Consider the following 15,541-nt stretch of genomic DNA (forward strand, 5'->3'; position numbering starts at 1 on the left):
CCTCAGATATAGTGTGGAGTGCATTCTAAGTGGATGCATCACTGTCTGGTATAGAGAGGTGACTGCGCAGGATTAGAAAAAGCTTCAGAAAGTGGCAAACTCAGTCAGCTCCATCATGAGCACGAACCTCCCCAGCATCAAGTACAGCTCCAAAAGGTGATGCCTCAAAAAAGCAGCATGTATCATTAAGGACCCCCATCACCCAGGACATGCCCTCCTCTCATTGCTACCATCAAGGAGCAGCTACAGGACTCTGAAGACACACACTTAACCCTTTAGGAACAGCTTCTATCCCTCCACCATCAGATTTTTGCATGGACAATGAACCCATGTACACTGACTCATTAGTTCTCTTTTCGCACTGATTTAATTATTTTTTAAAATATATTTCTTATTGTAATTTATAGTTTATTACTATTATGTATTGCCGTGTACTGCTGCTGCAAATCAACAAATTTTGTGACATACCTGCATGACATGATATTAAACCTGATATTGATTCTGATTGTTAATATATTTAGTAAGAAGATTTACATGAATATAAAACTATTTTGATAGGGTTTATTCTTCAGTGCAATGGTAACAGCTACCCTAATATCGTAATTAAAATTAATTTATTTCAGTAATGCTGATGAGTTCAGGTGTTTATTACAGGACCCCATGCTGAAAGCAGTATTGTGAATAATTATCAACAGAAAACTATTGATTTAGGAAGGTGTTTTAGCAGCAGCAAGTACTTGCATGTTGTGCTGTATATTGATGTGCCTTGGCATTGTTAGAATCTTGGTCATTGACACTGCATTGTATTGATTTGATGCCTTTTCGTAAGGTTTTTGTAATAATTGCAGATAGAGCTGGGAGAATCCTGTATGTTGGATTTTGATGAACAGTTTAAGGCCTGTGGAATAGAGGCAGTGCTTTACTTTGGACTGACTTTTCTATTTTATTTGCGCTACTAGCAGTGATAAAAGGGAGAATTCCTGAAGTTTGCCAATTCCATAGTGAGAAACCGACTGTTTCAGCAGTAGGTTCAAAACCAGAAACAGACTGAGAAATGAAAGATATAACAAGAGTGAGAAAGACAATTGAATTAAAAGAAAGCTGCTGGAGACAGCTTGCATTACAAGTTCCCATTACCCAGGACATGTCTGCTTCTCATTACTACCATCAGGAAGGTTATATAGAAGCCAGAAGGCACATGCTCCTAGATTCAGGAACAGCTTCTTTCCCCCTGCCATCTGATTTCTGAATGGACATTGAACCCGTGAACACTACCTCATTATATTTTTATTTTACTTTTCGCACTACTTACTTAATTTAAATATTATCTATATGTATGTATGTATGTATTTATTTATTTACTTTAATTCACATTTTTTTCTATTGTTATGTATTGCATTGTACTGCTGCCACAATGACAGGTGATGTTAATTCTGATTCTGAAGTTGGACTTTGTAGTTTGAAAAATGATTAATACTTAATTGGCAATAACCTGGTGCACGTTTGGTGCTGAATACACTTCATATCTGGCCCCTCAGCTTTACAGCTGGCTTTGGGAAAGAAATGTTACTTTTGAATTATCTATTGGATTTTTTTTGGTGATGATTGTGTATTATAGACTAGTTTATGCTCACAAGGGGAGTCATTCTCGCAGTATTTTCTGCAGCAAAGAGTTTCACCTTTTTTGGTTGGGATGCCTCCTTTTGCCTTTCCTCCAGCAAGTTCACTTACGGTTTAAGCTGCCTGCCTGTCCAATAGAAGTGATGTCTGCCAGGTGTTGAAAGGTCTGCAGTAACTTCTGAAAGCCTGAATGAAGTCTCTGTGCTTTAAATGTTCATCAGAACATCCTACACAAAGTAGTGGATATGGCCCAGTCCATCACTGGTAAAAGCCCTCCCAACCATTGAGCATATCTACAAGGAGCATTGCAGCATCCATCATCAAAGATCCCCACCATCCTGGTAATGCTCTCTTCTTGCTGTTGCCGTCAGGAAGGAGGTACAGGAGCTTCAGGACTCACAACACTAGATTCAGGAGCAGTTATTACCCCTCAGCTATCAGGTTCTTGAACCAGAGAGGATAATTTCGCTCAACTTCACTTACCCCATCACTGAACTGTTCCCACAGCCTATGGACTCACTTTCAAGACTCTTCAACTCAGAAATACATTGTTTATTTATATATTATTATTATTTTCATTTTTTTTCTTTTTGCATCTGCACAGCTTGTTATCTTTTGCAGATTGGTGATTTTCTATGTCTTGTGTGCGGTTTTTCATTGATTCTAATGTGTTTCTTTCTATTTACTGTGAATGCTCATATGATAATAAATCTCAGGGTAGTATAGGCTGACATATATACGATAATTACGTTACTTTGAACTTTGCAATTCATCTTTCACTTTTCCAGACTTTGCTAACTTTGGGAGTTTCTGATGAAACACTGGTTCTGGGTCAGATGTAACTGCTGATTGCAACAGTAACTGTTGAAACAGTTAAAGTGCTATCTGTTTTAATGGATGGCTAGCTTGTTACATTAACCCATTATGAACGAAACCTTTTTAATTACTACAGCCACGTAGATGCCACAAAGGATAGTTATTTTACATTTAAAGAAATTTAAACTGTGGTGGTTTGAATTACATCGAAGGATATTTTACGTGGCTGCATAAGCAATCTGCAGTTTTAGGAAGCTTAAGAGAATTTCCAGCTATTATTACCTTTCCTATCCCACAGTATCATCACCCTTTGGCCCCACCCTCCCAGTGGTTTACCTGCTGCCCAGGTCTGGAACTTAGAGATCCACAGACACTGGAACTCACTGACTAAAAGGGTGGCGTGTTATATTTTGTGACTTCAAAACAGTAAACTAATTCAAAGGAAGACACGGGGATCTGAAATGTGGGTATAACTTTGGGTTTATTTTAACTGAGGCACGCACATATCATGTAGCATGATGTCGTATGCAATTCACGTACTTATACACGTAGCCCATAATGGATTATTGAAATGAACAATAGTGCTTAATCAATATACAGTATGTACAAGATCACTCATATATAACTGAAATATCAAGTGCACAATGTGGTGAAGCCTCCACACATTTACACTGTACTCGGAGTGTAGTTGAGGAGTCAGGACCTACAGGGTCTGGGTCCAGTGCTGGAAGGTGCATTTAGGTTGGGTGGGTTTTGATTGACTAGCACATACACGGCAGTCCGCTTGGCCTGCTTTTCCATCACTGGCTTCCATGATTCAGTCAGACTTTATTGACTGCGGAGACACAAGAGACAATTGCTGGAGGAACACAGTGGGTCGAGCAGTATCTGTGAGGGAAGTGGACAGTCATTGATTCAGGTTGAAAGAGAGGGGGAGGCCAGTACAAAGGGGTGGAGCAACAGCTGGCAGGTGATGGTTAAGGGGGGGGGGTGATTGACAGATGTTGGGGGGTGGGTGGGAGGGTAAGAATGATGTCAGAAGCTGGGAAGTGGTGACAGGTGGAGGGGACAAAGGGCTGAAGATGACAGAGTCTGATAGGGAGGGGAAACAGAGGGAGGGGAAACAGAGGGAGGGGAGCATGGATGATGGAGAGGGTAAGGGTATGGGTAGGGGTGGTGTTAAATGCCCCTTGTGGGACTTTTTAAAGTAGACTGCTCAGTTCACTAAAGGGGAAAGAATTTGGCAGACTCCTAGTTCTCCTTATACCACGGTTTCCACATGCCACATCTTAGATGAGGCATCGTCTTTTAATGGCAAATATGCAGGTTTGTGTTAATTTCAGTGTGATTTCCCAACACCATGATGAACTTGTTCAGGTTTGTTGCTCATCTGTGTTACAGATGACATTCCACATGAAATGTTACTGCATTACCAAGGGATGTGATTATAAAATAAGATGATCTTATTTGTCACATAAGACTATAACCATAAGACCATAAGACTTAAGAACAGAATTAGGCCATTTGGCCCATTGATCTACTCCACCATTCAATCATGGCTGATCCTTTTTCCCTCTCCTCAGTCCCACTCCCCGGCCTTCTCCCAGTAACCTTTGATGTCATGTCCAATCAAGAGTCTATCAATCTTCTCCTTAAATACACCCAACAACCTGGTCCCCGCAGCTGCCTGTGCTAACAAATTCCACAAATTCACCACTCTCTGGCAGAATAAATTTCTCTGCATCTCTGTTTTAAATGGATGCCCCTCTATTTTGAGGCTGTGCCCTCTTGTTCTAGACTTCCTGACAGTGGAAAACATCCTTTCCGCATCTACTCTGTCTAGGCCTTTGAACATTTGAAAGGTTTCAATGAGATCCCCCTTTATCCTTCTAAATTCCAGCGAGTACAGGACCTCTTACGATAACACTTTCATTCCCGGAATCATCCTTGTGAACCTCCTCTGAAACCTCTCCAATGCTGTCTCATCTTTTCTTAGATAAGGAGCCCAAAACTGTTCACAATTCTCAAAGTGATGCCTCACCAGTGCCTTATAAAGCCTCAGCATTATATCCCTGCTCTTCTATTCTAGATATCTTGAAGTGAATGCTAACATGGCATTTGCCTTCCTCACCACTGACTGAGCTTGCAAGTTAACCTGTAGGGTGTTCTGCACAAGGACTCCAAAATCCCTTTGCATCTCAGGTTTTTGGATTTTCTCTCTGTTCGGGTTTCTTTACCTTAAGCTCTCTAATCACCTTCGGTTCATTACTTAACACTGAATTGAGTATGGCTGATCCGCCTAGTAGGCCTAATGACAAACTGCTCTAAAAAAGACATCTTGTAGGCATTCAACAAATTCACTCTCTTGAGATCCATTACAAACATCTACCTGCATGTTAAAATCTCCCATGACTTTCATAATATTGCCCTTTGGCATGCCTTTTCAATTTCCCATTGTAATCTGTAGTCCACATTCCAGCTACTGTTTGGAGGCCTGTATTTAACTGCCACCATGGTCCTTTTACCCTTGTAGTTTCTTAACTTAATCCGCAAATAGTCAACATCATCTGATCCTTTGTCTCATCTTTCTACAGATTTGTTGCCATTCTTTATCAGCCTAGTCACGCCACCCCCTCTGGCTATGTTCCTATCCCACCGATACAATGTGTAACCTTGGACATTCAGTTCCCAACTACAATCATGTACATTGAATCACCAAAAACATACGGCGAAGTGCATGGTTAGTGTTAAATCATACCAGTGAGGATTGTGCTGGGCAGCCTGCGAGGGGCAGCATACAGTTGCCAATGTAGCATGCCCGCAAATCATTAATCATAATCATACATCTTTGGAATATGGGGCGAAGCTGGAACACCTGAAGGAAGCCCACACAATCACGGGGAAACATACAGATTTCTTATAGCCAGCCAATTGAGCTCCGATTGGTGATCAGTGGCACTATAAAGCAATGCGGGAACTGCTATGCGACCCTGCTGCCCAAAGGGATATAGGAAAGCACAGAGTTAATGAACTAAATGCAGTGAATTCCCTTAAGACCATCTTGCCTTACACTATAGCCAGTGAAAGTAATTAGTGCTCACCTTAGTCACTTTCTTGTGATTGGAAGACCCTGTTGAACATTATTAATGTGAGATTCCAAGTCCAGTTGACTGGTTTATTGGCAGATGGCGGGGGAGCTGTGTGGGCTCAGTTGTAACAAGGACTAGACCTCAAGCTAGGGTATTGCCAGTATATAGTCACCCTGGGGAGAGGCATTGGAGTTGGTGTACTCCGCCGGAGGCCGTGTGGTGTGTCGTTTAAGCTGGAATTTGTGCTTCCCCCCAGTTGTTCACTGGGCAGAAGATTAGTGGTATCGTATTCAGCAGCAGACTGCTGCAACATTTGTGGACTTAGGGACTCGGACTGCTTTCTTGTCTTGTGTGATTTGTATCTTACTGCTACCTTATATGTGCTGTATGCGCCTTGCGCGGTGTATGACTGTTTGTGCTGCGTTTTGCACCGTGGCCCCGGAGGAATGTTGTTTTGTTTCTCTCTATTCATGGGTATTCATGTATGGTTGAGTGACACTTGAACTTGAATGCCAGTAAGAATTGTTGGTGCAATATTTGGGATGTTTTATTTTTCTGGAATCACCTGCATTTATGGACTAAACTCCCAACATTTAGAAACAGATTTCAATAGGTACATTTAATGTCAGAGAAATGTACACAATATACATCCTGAAATTCTTTTTCTTCTCAACCATCCACAAAAACAGAGGAGTGCCCCAAAGAATGAATGACAGTTAAATGTTAGAACCCTAAAGCCCCTCCTCCCACGCACAAGCAGCAACGACCCCTGCTTCCCCATCGGCAAACTGCATTGGTGCCCCCCACCCCCGCACTGAGCACTCAAGCATGTAGCAAAGCACGCATAAAGACACAGACTTGCAGTACCCCAAGGGCTACTCGTTCACCATGCACCCGGTAACTTGACGTACCACAGGCTCTCTCTCTCTCTCTCTCTCTCTCTCTCTCGCTCCCTCCCTCCCGCCTCCGCCTCCTCTCCGCCCCCCCCCCCCCCCCCGAATATAAGCAATATAATCAAGATTAGGCCCTCTAACTCGTCAAGCCTGTTTTGGCATTCGTTGTCCAACTGTAGTCTTAATCAATGGCCCTAACTCCATTGTAACTGTCCTGCCCAAGTCTGTGAGAAGTTGCAGAAATCTTTTAATGCAGCACAACACGAACCATCCTGCCCACCACTGAACTCTGTCTACAATTCCTCATGAATGTAGCCTCATGAATGTAGCCAACATAACAAAGGACCTTTCCCACTCTGGACATTCAGTCTTCACCCCCCTCCCACTGGGTAAATGTTTGAAAGCATATACCAGCCGACTCGAGGAGACTTATATCAGACTCTTGAATAGACCTCGTGCTATACGCGATCTCCTAATCTACCTAGTCATGGCCACTGATTTTCTTTACCGACCTGCACTACACTCTCTCTAGGAACTATGACACTGCTTTCTGTTTTTTTCTCACTGTACATCGATGTACGTATGTGTGGCGTGATCTGTCTGGATGAAACATGAACAAAAGATTTTCACTGTATCTCAGTATACTGTATGTAGCATTGGTAAACCTATTCTACTTCTTTCCTTAAATCGCTCCTCTTCCCTGTGCCAGTACGTTGAAATCTCGGCCTACTCAGCGAAGAGAGATTAGCTCTTCCTGTTTATCCAGTTCCAATTCCAATTTCATTTCCTGCCTGTTTTCTCTCTAACCGTTTACTTCCCCTGTGGTCCAATAACCTGTTTATTTGGACATAATTAATATTAAATGATAGAACCAGCACCTTGCCAAGGCACACAGTTCCAAATGCATCATGATCCCTTGAGAGTTAAAATTCTTCTTAATCCCTGTTTTAGTTGAACATCCATCTAACTTTCTGTGCCTTTGTATCATTTTTGTTTAGTTTCTAAAGTAGTGTTGTCTTGTGTAATGTGAGTGGCATTTCTTCCTAGAAACAAGTAACAATTTTACTATTAACTCTCTTTCCAACTTCACCAAATTATCTCTGGGGATGAAGATGCATTTTTCATGGTAGATGCATATTTTACAGATGTGTTCGCATTTGCTGAGAAGCACTTGATTTGGGTGTGAGCCTAGTGTTTCCACAATGCTCTCAGTGGTTCTCAGTTCTCAAAAAAGATTAAATGTGGCTGTCAAGTGCCGTCAGGCTCTTAAATTTCATTGAGATCATCACCCGGTCTCCTAAACCTGCTCCATCTTTCCACATAATGCAACTTCTTCATTCCAGGGAGGTGTTCAGAAATAAGAATTTTATTTTCATTTCCCTGGAGCACTTCAGAGGTCGGAGTAATTGGAGAGGGAGAGGAACAGCTGTTTGATAGATCTGGGAATCCATCTGATGTGGCCACTAAAGATTATGCCAAGCAAATTTGGCAAGCTCTGGCCTGAGGTATAATTGCGACGCTGAGTAACTGACCTGGCCTGTGCCTTCTGGCGTCAGTCCATAGAGATCCCTTGTAGAGATGTGCAGCAGGTTTTCATATCGAGAGAAGTCTGACCACTGGTGGAAGTTTATTTAGGTCACACAGGGGAGACAAAAAGGATGTTGGAATTTGGAGCAACATGTAATCTGCTAGAGGAGCTCAGTGGGAGGAAAGGACTTTTGAATGTTTTGGTCAAAACCCTGATTTAGGAGACGATCTTGGATGGTGCCATTCAAAATTATGCACCGATATTTCTAACCTGCCTCCTCCCCCTCCCCCCTCTTCCCCATCTCCCCCATCTTCTCTCTCCCCTTCTCCCCCTCTTTCACCTTCTTCCACCCCATCTCTCCTTCTGCCCCTTCTTTCCACTTCCACACCCCCCTACACCCCCCTCCACTCTTACGTCCACTCTCACCCCCCTGTCCCTATTCCCTCTCCCCCCCCCACCCTTCATCAGTCAGGGCTTCAGCTGTAACTCTCAGTCCTGACGTAGGGTCTCAGACTCATTTACCAACAACTGATTTCCCCACAAAGGTGCTACTTGATCCACTGGTTGTTCAAATGAGTGAAAACAACTCAGCGGTTTGTTATTCTCTCCCTACTTTCCTCTCTATGCAGTGGAGACATTAGAGTAATAAAACCATAGAGTCACAGAGCATAAAAGCTCAGAATCTGGCCCTTCAGTCCATCTATTTTGTGCTGAACTAATATTTTACCTCGTCTCATTGACTTCCACATGGAGCTTAGCCCTCCATACCCCTCCCATCCTTCCACCTATCCAAATTTCTCTTCAATGTTGTAATGAAACCCAGAGCTGACAGCCCATGAGCTGGCCACACTCCCACCACCCTCTGTGTGAAGAAGTTCCCCCGCATGTTCCCGTAAAACGTTTCATTTCTCGGCCTTAACCCATGTAATCTCACACAATCCCAGTGGGAAAAAAACCTCCTTGCATTTAACCACACACACAAAGTGCTGGTGGAACAAGCAGGCCAGGCAGCATCTATAGGGAGAAGCACTGTCGACGTTTCGGGCCGAGACCCTTCATCAGGATTAGACGAAGGACTAGACATCTAGTCCTGACGAAGGGTCTCGGCTCGAAACGTCGACAGCGCTTCTTCCTATAGATGCTGCTTAGCCTGCTGTGTTCCACCAGCATTTTGTGTGTGTTGTTGTTTGAATTTCCAGCATCTGCAGATTTCCTCGTGTTTCCTCCTTGCATTTACTCTGTTTAGAACCCTCATAGTTCTGCATGTCTCTGTCAAATCTCCCCTTATTATCCTATGTTCTAGAGAATAAAATCCTAACCTCTTCAACCTTTCTCTATAACTCAGGTCCCCAAGTCCTGGCAACAGCCTTGTAATCTTTTACTGCTCTCTTTTCTTTATTGTCACCAAACAATTGATACTAGAGCATACAATCATCACAGCGATATTTGATTCTGCGCTTCGTGCTCCCTGGAGTACAAATCCAAGTAAATATCATTAAAAATTTAAATTATAAATCATACTTAGAAAATAGAAAAGGGAAAGTAAGGTAGCACAAGTCAGGTCCGGATATTTGGAAGGAACGGCCCAGATCTGGGTCAGGATCTGTTCAACAGTCTTATCACAGTAGGAAAGAAGCTGTTCCCAACTCTGGCCGTATGAATCTTCAAGCTCCTGAACCTGCTCCCGGAGGGAAGAGGGACGAACTCTCCTACTGATACCTTTCCTGTCGGCAGGTGACAAGATTACTTGCGTACATAATGGTTGGCATGAACAGGATGGGCTGAGGGACGTACGTGTTCCTCTGCTTTTGATTGCGTCATTCACTTTCCCAAGGCTTTTAGCCATTTGCTGTTATATCGTCTGTGGCTTTGTATTTGTTTTTTCCTGGGTGGAAGCACGGGAACAGATCAGGTTCGTTATCACTGACGTCTGTTGTGAAATCTGTTGTTTAGCAGCAGCAGTACAGCGCGCCACATCGACATTACTGCAAGTTACAAGTAAGAATAGAGTGCAGGAGTAATAGAGCGGCAGTGTTCATGGATCATTCACAAACCTAATGGCAGAAGGGAAGAAGCTGTTCTTAAAAAAGTTGAATGTGTGCCCTCAGGCTCTTGTATCTGCTCCCCCCGGACTTGCTACAAAGAAGCAGGCCTGGGTGTGGGCGTAATGTTGGAACAAAGGTGCCCCCCAGTGTCTGCCACCAGCAGATAAGAGGGTGGGATCTGTGAGTGTGATCACAAAGACATGGAAGTGGGCAGAAGCATTTCGTGGAACCAGAAGGTACATCTTAGTTGGCCTGGCTGCGACAAAATATCTATTCACAGAAAGTAAAGCCAGAGTTTTGCTGTTTTTTTTTTGTTTCTGAATGATATTGGAGGGTTGAGGGGAAGGCAGGAGATTGGGGCTGAGGAAAAATGGATAGCATGACTCTATGGGCCAAATGGCCTGATTCTGCTCCTATACCTTATGGTCTATATTTTTTTGAAACATTCATTCAAGTGATGTGGGTTTCGTAGGCTGAGCCAGCAATTACTTTCCCCTCTCTGGTTGACTTTGACAAGGTGGTGGTGAGCTGCCTTTTTGAATAGCTGCAGTCTTTGAGGCGTTGGGTGTTCCAGGATTTTGGCGCAGCAACAGTGAGTGAATGCGGATATGCTTCCCAAGTCAGTAAGGCGAGTGAGTGCCTTCGCTCTCCGTGTCCTTCGAGCTGGGAGAGGTCATGAGTTTGATCGACAGGTGCTTTCTGAGGCGTCTTGGTGAGTTGCTGTGGTGTATTGTTACAGCGTTGGGTTATTATTGTCACGTACTGAGATACACTGAAAAGCTTGTCTTGCATGCTGTTCACAACAGATCAAATCATTACATAGTGTATTAAGGTGAGTGAGTGTGTTTGTTGTCTGTTGTTTCTGATGATGTTAAAAAAAAGAAAAAGGTGAAGCAATAACTATAGAATAAAATGTAACAGCTATGTAGAAAGTGCAGTGCAGGGAAACAATTAAGTGCAAGATGATGACGAGTAGATTGCAAGGTCAAGAGCCCTGTTATCATACAAGGGAGTTATTTCAGTCTCATTGGAGGGGTAGAAGCTGTCCTTGAGCTTGGTGGGACTTACTTTCAGGCGTTTGAATCTTCTGCCTGATGGAGAGAGACAGAATGTCCAGGGTGGGTGGGGCTTTTGATTATGTTGGCTGCTTTTACTGAGGTGATGAGAAGTCCTACAACACTGAAACAGGCCCTTGGCCCACTGAGTCTGCCCTGACTATCAAGTGCTCTCTCACACTAATGCTACACTAGTCCCATTTATTGTTCTCCCCACATCCCTGTCAACTCCCTGCCCCACCACCACAATTTTACCTCACACCTACATATTACGGACAAATCATGATGGGCAATGGACCTTCTAACCCGCACAGCTTTGGGACGGTAGTAATCTGGAGGAGAATGTGCCGGTGTTACATCGACAGCACCCGAGGTCAGGATTGAACCTGGATATCTGGTGCGGTGAGGCAGTGACTCTGTCTGTTGTGCCATAGTGCCACACACAGTGATCTGTAGAAGTCTTTATAGATGAAGGCCTAACAAGAATACGTCACACCAATGTCAGACTTTGCTTAGTTTCTACAACTAACTCGAACACAACCTATTCTATGGGCCTGCCGGTGTTGTGGGGTCGAAGGTAGGGCATCAGGTGAATGGAAGGAGCTGTCCTATTGTTCACCGCCTCACCAGTGGGAGGGCAAAGTTGATTTTGCTCCACAGTGAAATTAAGCAAGCAGGCTAGCTAGTCCTTGGACCTGTCTGGTGCTTACTCTCTGGATTAGATGCTGAGGGACCCACTGAAACTTGGTGCAGACACAGTAAAGCTTTCAACCCACTGTTATCAGGCACTTGAATGGATTCCTGTAATCAAGATGGATTCTTGGCCTCAGAATCCACCTCATATGATCTTACACAGAACATTACAGCACAGAAACAGACCCTTCAGCCTACAATGTTGTGCTGAACTACATTGCACTTCCTTGTTTCTCTCTACCGCATGTTTTTGGGAGCTTTTACACTTTATTCTGGATTGCTACCTTATTCTAGTTCAATACGCTGAGTAATTATTTAACCTGTGTGAACAGTTCCTGAGGTAGGGTTTTCACTGTATCTTGGTAAATGTTGTAATGTGAACAAAGTCACCGGGGAGAGACTGAAGCTGGTGAATATGGAAGTGCTTTATTCAACAAAGACGAGCAGCAGGCTTCATATTGAGACCCTTTCAGAGGAAGAGGCCCGTTCGACCCAACATTGTATGACTTTTTATATGCTAAAGATCAAAGAACAATTCTATATTTACAATGTATCTACAAAGATTCCGTTCAATTGCATATTACTGTCACACTTCCTTCTTCACACATACACTCCAGACACCCAAAACGAATGTCAATCAGCATTGTGTGGTTTTTCAATTAACTGCTGTTCACAGCTCTGGGGTTGCATTTAAAATTTAACCTACAGTCCATGTTCAGGAATAAGGATTGGTTGCTGAAGTTAATATTTGCTTCTATGCCCTAACCACATGCGACATAACAAACCAATAGCAGTAAAGGCTGTGGGAAAGACCACAGTGTGGGGACTCGTTGCCACTGGAGACTGAGGGGCTGGGTCTTGTATAACAGCCTCAGAAAGAGTTCGACAATTGGAATATTTGAGGATGAAGCACAAATCGTAAATATGAGAAGGGCTGCAGATGAAAATCTGAGAGCAACACAGTCAAAATGCTGCAGGAACTATTTGGTGAAAAAATGAATCTGTCGAAGGAATGTCAATGGGGGAAAAGAGGGAGCAGGGAATGGGAGCAATGTGAGGAGGATGAGGAAAAAGGGAGCGGGGAATGAGTGGGAGAGTGGGCAGGAAGGAGGGGGGCAGGGAGATGGAGAAGGGGGTGGGGACTGGCGTGAGGGGAGAAAGGGAGGGAAGGGCAGGAGAAGTGGGAAGGGTGGTGAAGAAGGGGTAAAAGATGTAGGCAGGGGAAAGAAGAGGGGTAAGAAGTGAGGGGAGTCTGCTTCCTAATTCCCCTGCAGAAGTAATTTGCTGAAGGCCCTCATTTTTTGTACTTTTGACAGTCTGTGTCAAGGCCTTAATTATATGAGAGACTTCCAGTTGTGACTTCAAGGAGCAGGGTTGGACAGATCTATATAAGACTGATCCGGTGTGGGGCCCATGCACACTACTCCAGTCAATGGAAACCCAGAATTGCAAACAAGGCCTTTACCAGAGCCTCACTGAGATGTATTTCAATAATATTACCAAAATAATGCATTCTAAAGAACATAGATCGATCTGTTTCAGACTCTCATAGTTGGTCAATACTCTCAGACCAGTAATGCACCTGGTGACTCTTTTGGACTGTCTCTGAGCCTTTCTTAAATAAAAGAATCTGTTTTCTTTAGATAATTTCATAGTTCTTTCTTAACAGTCCACGTTCAGACATGAAGACCTTTCCAACAGGATAGTCACTCATTGCTCGTCAGTTGTGCACTAGTGGGAATGAAAAGATTTGAATTATGACCCCATTTTTTCTCCATTTAGCACTGGGACTGCTTGTGATCAGTGAGGCAGTCAACACTGCCCCTCGGTGGACAGCAATGTAATTGCAGGAGCCCCAGGCCACTGGCAAAGCTGTGAAATTTAGTGTCTTGTTTGTACATGAAGCACATGCCGTTGTTTATTTATGCTGTTCAGTGTATCACAATGTCGTGTGCTTTACATTACCATAGGATTGTAACAGGTGATTGGTTTTTCATTCTGCGATTTTAATTTGGGCTTCATATGAGGCATCCAGCAAGCTCATATACAGGAGATAGAATAATTGAATTGAACTGAAATAACTTTATTTCTTACATCCTTCACATACATGAGTAAAAATCTTTAAGTTATGTCTCCATCTAAATGTGCAATCATAGTAATTTATAATAATTTATAATAAATAGAACAGAATGTAACATAAAGTACACTCTAATCAGCGTGAGTTAATCAGTCTGTTGGCCTGGTGGAAGAAACTGTCCCGGATTCTTTTGGTCCTGGCTTTTATGCTGCAGTACTATTTCCCGGATGGTAGCAGCTGGAACAGTTTGTGGTTGGGGTGACTCCGGTCCCCAATAATCCTTTGAGCCCTTTTTACACACCTGTTCTTGTAAATATCCTGAATTATGGGAAGTTCAGAACTACGTTGGGCTGTCTGCACCACTCTCTGCAGAATCCTGCGATGAAGGGAGGTACAGTTCCCATACCAGGTAGTGATGCAGCCAGTCAGGATGCCCTGTAGAAAGTTCTTAGGATTTGGGGTCCCATACCAAACTTCTTCAACCGTCTGAGGTGAAAGAGGCGCTTTCTCCATTCCTCCTCTAATCCACAACCAGCTCCTTTGTTTTTGCGACATCGAGGGAGAGGGTGATTTATTGACACCATTGTGTCAGGGTGATGACTTCTCCTCTGTAGGCTAATGCATTGTTATTGTTTGAGATGAGGCCATCAATGTAGTGTCGGCAAATTTAATTAGCCGATTGGGGCTGTGGGTGGCGACACAGTCATGGATATATGGGGAGTAAAGGAGGGGGCTTAGTACACAGCCCCGAGGGCAGTTCTTCCAGCATTTTCTGTGTGCTACGTACTGGCTAATAGACCTGTTAAGCTTTGCTGGAAAGGAACTCTGTGGCATAACTGCATGAGCCAGAGCAGCATCTTTGTTGATTGGTTGATACACAGCGTGGAATAGGGCCGTCTGAACAGACAATGAACCAGTGAACACCTCCTCAGTGTTTTACTCTCAGCTTTTGTGGCACTACTTATTTTTTATATATACTTTAGTTTGTAGTTCTTATTACTACGTATTGCACTGTACTGCCGCTGCAGAATAGCAACTTTCATAAGATATGCCGGTGCTATTATATCTGGTTCTGTTCTAACTCCAGTCACAAATGGGTCATGGCAAATGTTGCCACATCACTGGGCAAGCTTCCTGGAGAGGCATTGAAACAGAGGAGCCTGGGAGGTGAGAATGTCAGGATTAGGAGGGCAACTGACCTTCTGCCCATGAACCCTGACCTCCAGCAATGTAGACCCGTGAATATTGAACACTGCAATGAAAATTTCCTCAGGTTTTAAGATAAAATTATTGAGTGTGGCTGCAGAACTAAGGGTAACATAAGATTGCAGAAGATTTTAACGTGGTCTGCCAGCTAATAAAAAGGATAAACATGAGGAAATCTGCAGATGCTGGAAATTCGAGCAACACACGGCGCTTCTCCCTGTAGATGCTGCCTGACCTGCTGCGTTCCACCAGCATTTTGTGTGTGTTGCTTTAATAAAAAGGATTTTTTTTGAGAGGAATTTGAATTCTCGCTGAGGCATTATTGGTGATTGGCTTATTATTGTCACATGTACTAAGATACAGTGAAAAGCTTTTGTTTTTCGTATATACAAACAGATCATTTCAGAGCGTAAGTACATCAAGGAAAAGCAGTAACACCATGCTGAATATAATGTTACAGTTACAGAGGAAGTACAGTGCAAATAGACAGTAAAGTGCAGGGACTACAACGAAGCAAGT

The 15,541-nt window shown here is 43.4% G+C and overlaps 1 protein-coding gene across 5 annotated transcripts in view; it reads left to right on the plus strand.

The window, feature by feature from the left end:
• tbc1d4 (TBC1 domain family, member 4) overlaps positions 1-15,541 on the plus strand; it is a 291,680-nt gene that overhangs the window by 132,464 nt on the left and 143,675 nt on the right. The gene's annotated exons all lie outside the window — the stretch shown is intronic.

This window comes from Hypanus sabinus, chromosome 5, assembly GCF_030144855.1.
Source record: "Hypanus sabinus isolate sHypSab1 chromosome 5, sHypSab1.hap1, whole genome shotgun sequence".
Taxonomy (NCBI): Eukaryota; Metazoa; Chordata; class Chondrichthyes; order Myliobatiformes; family Dasyatidae; genus Hypanus; species Hypanus sabinus.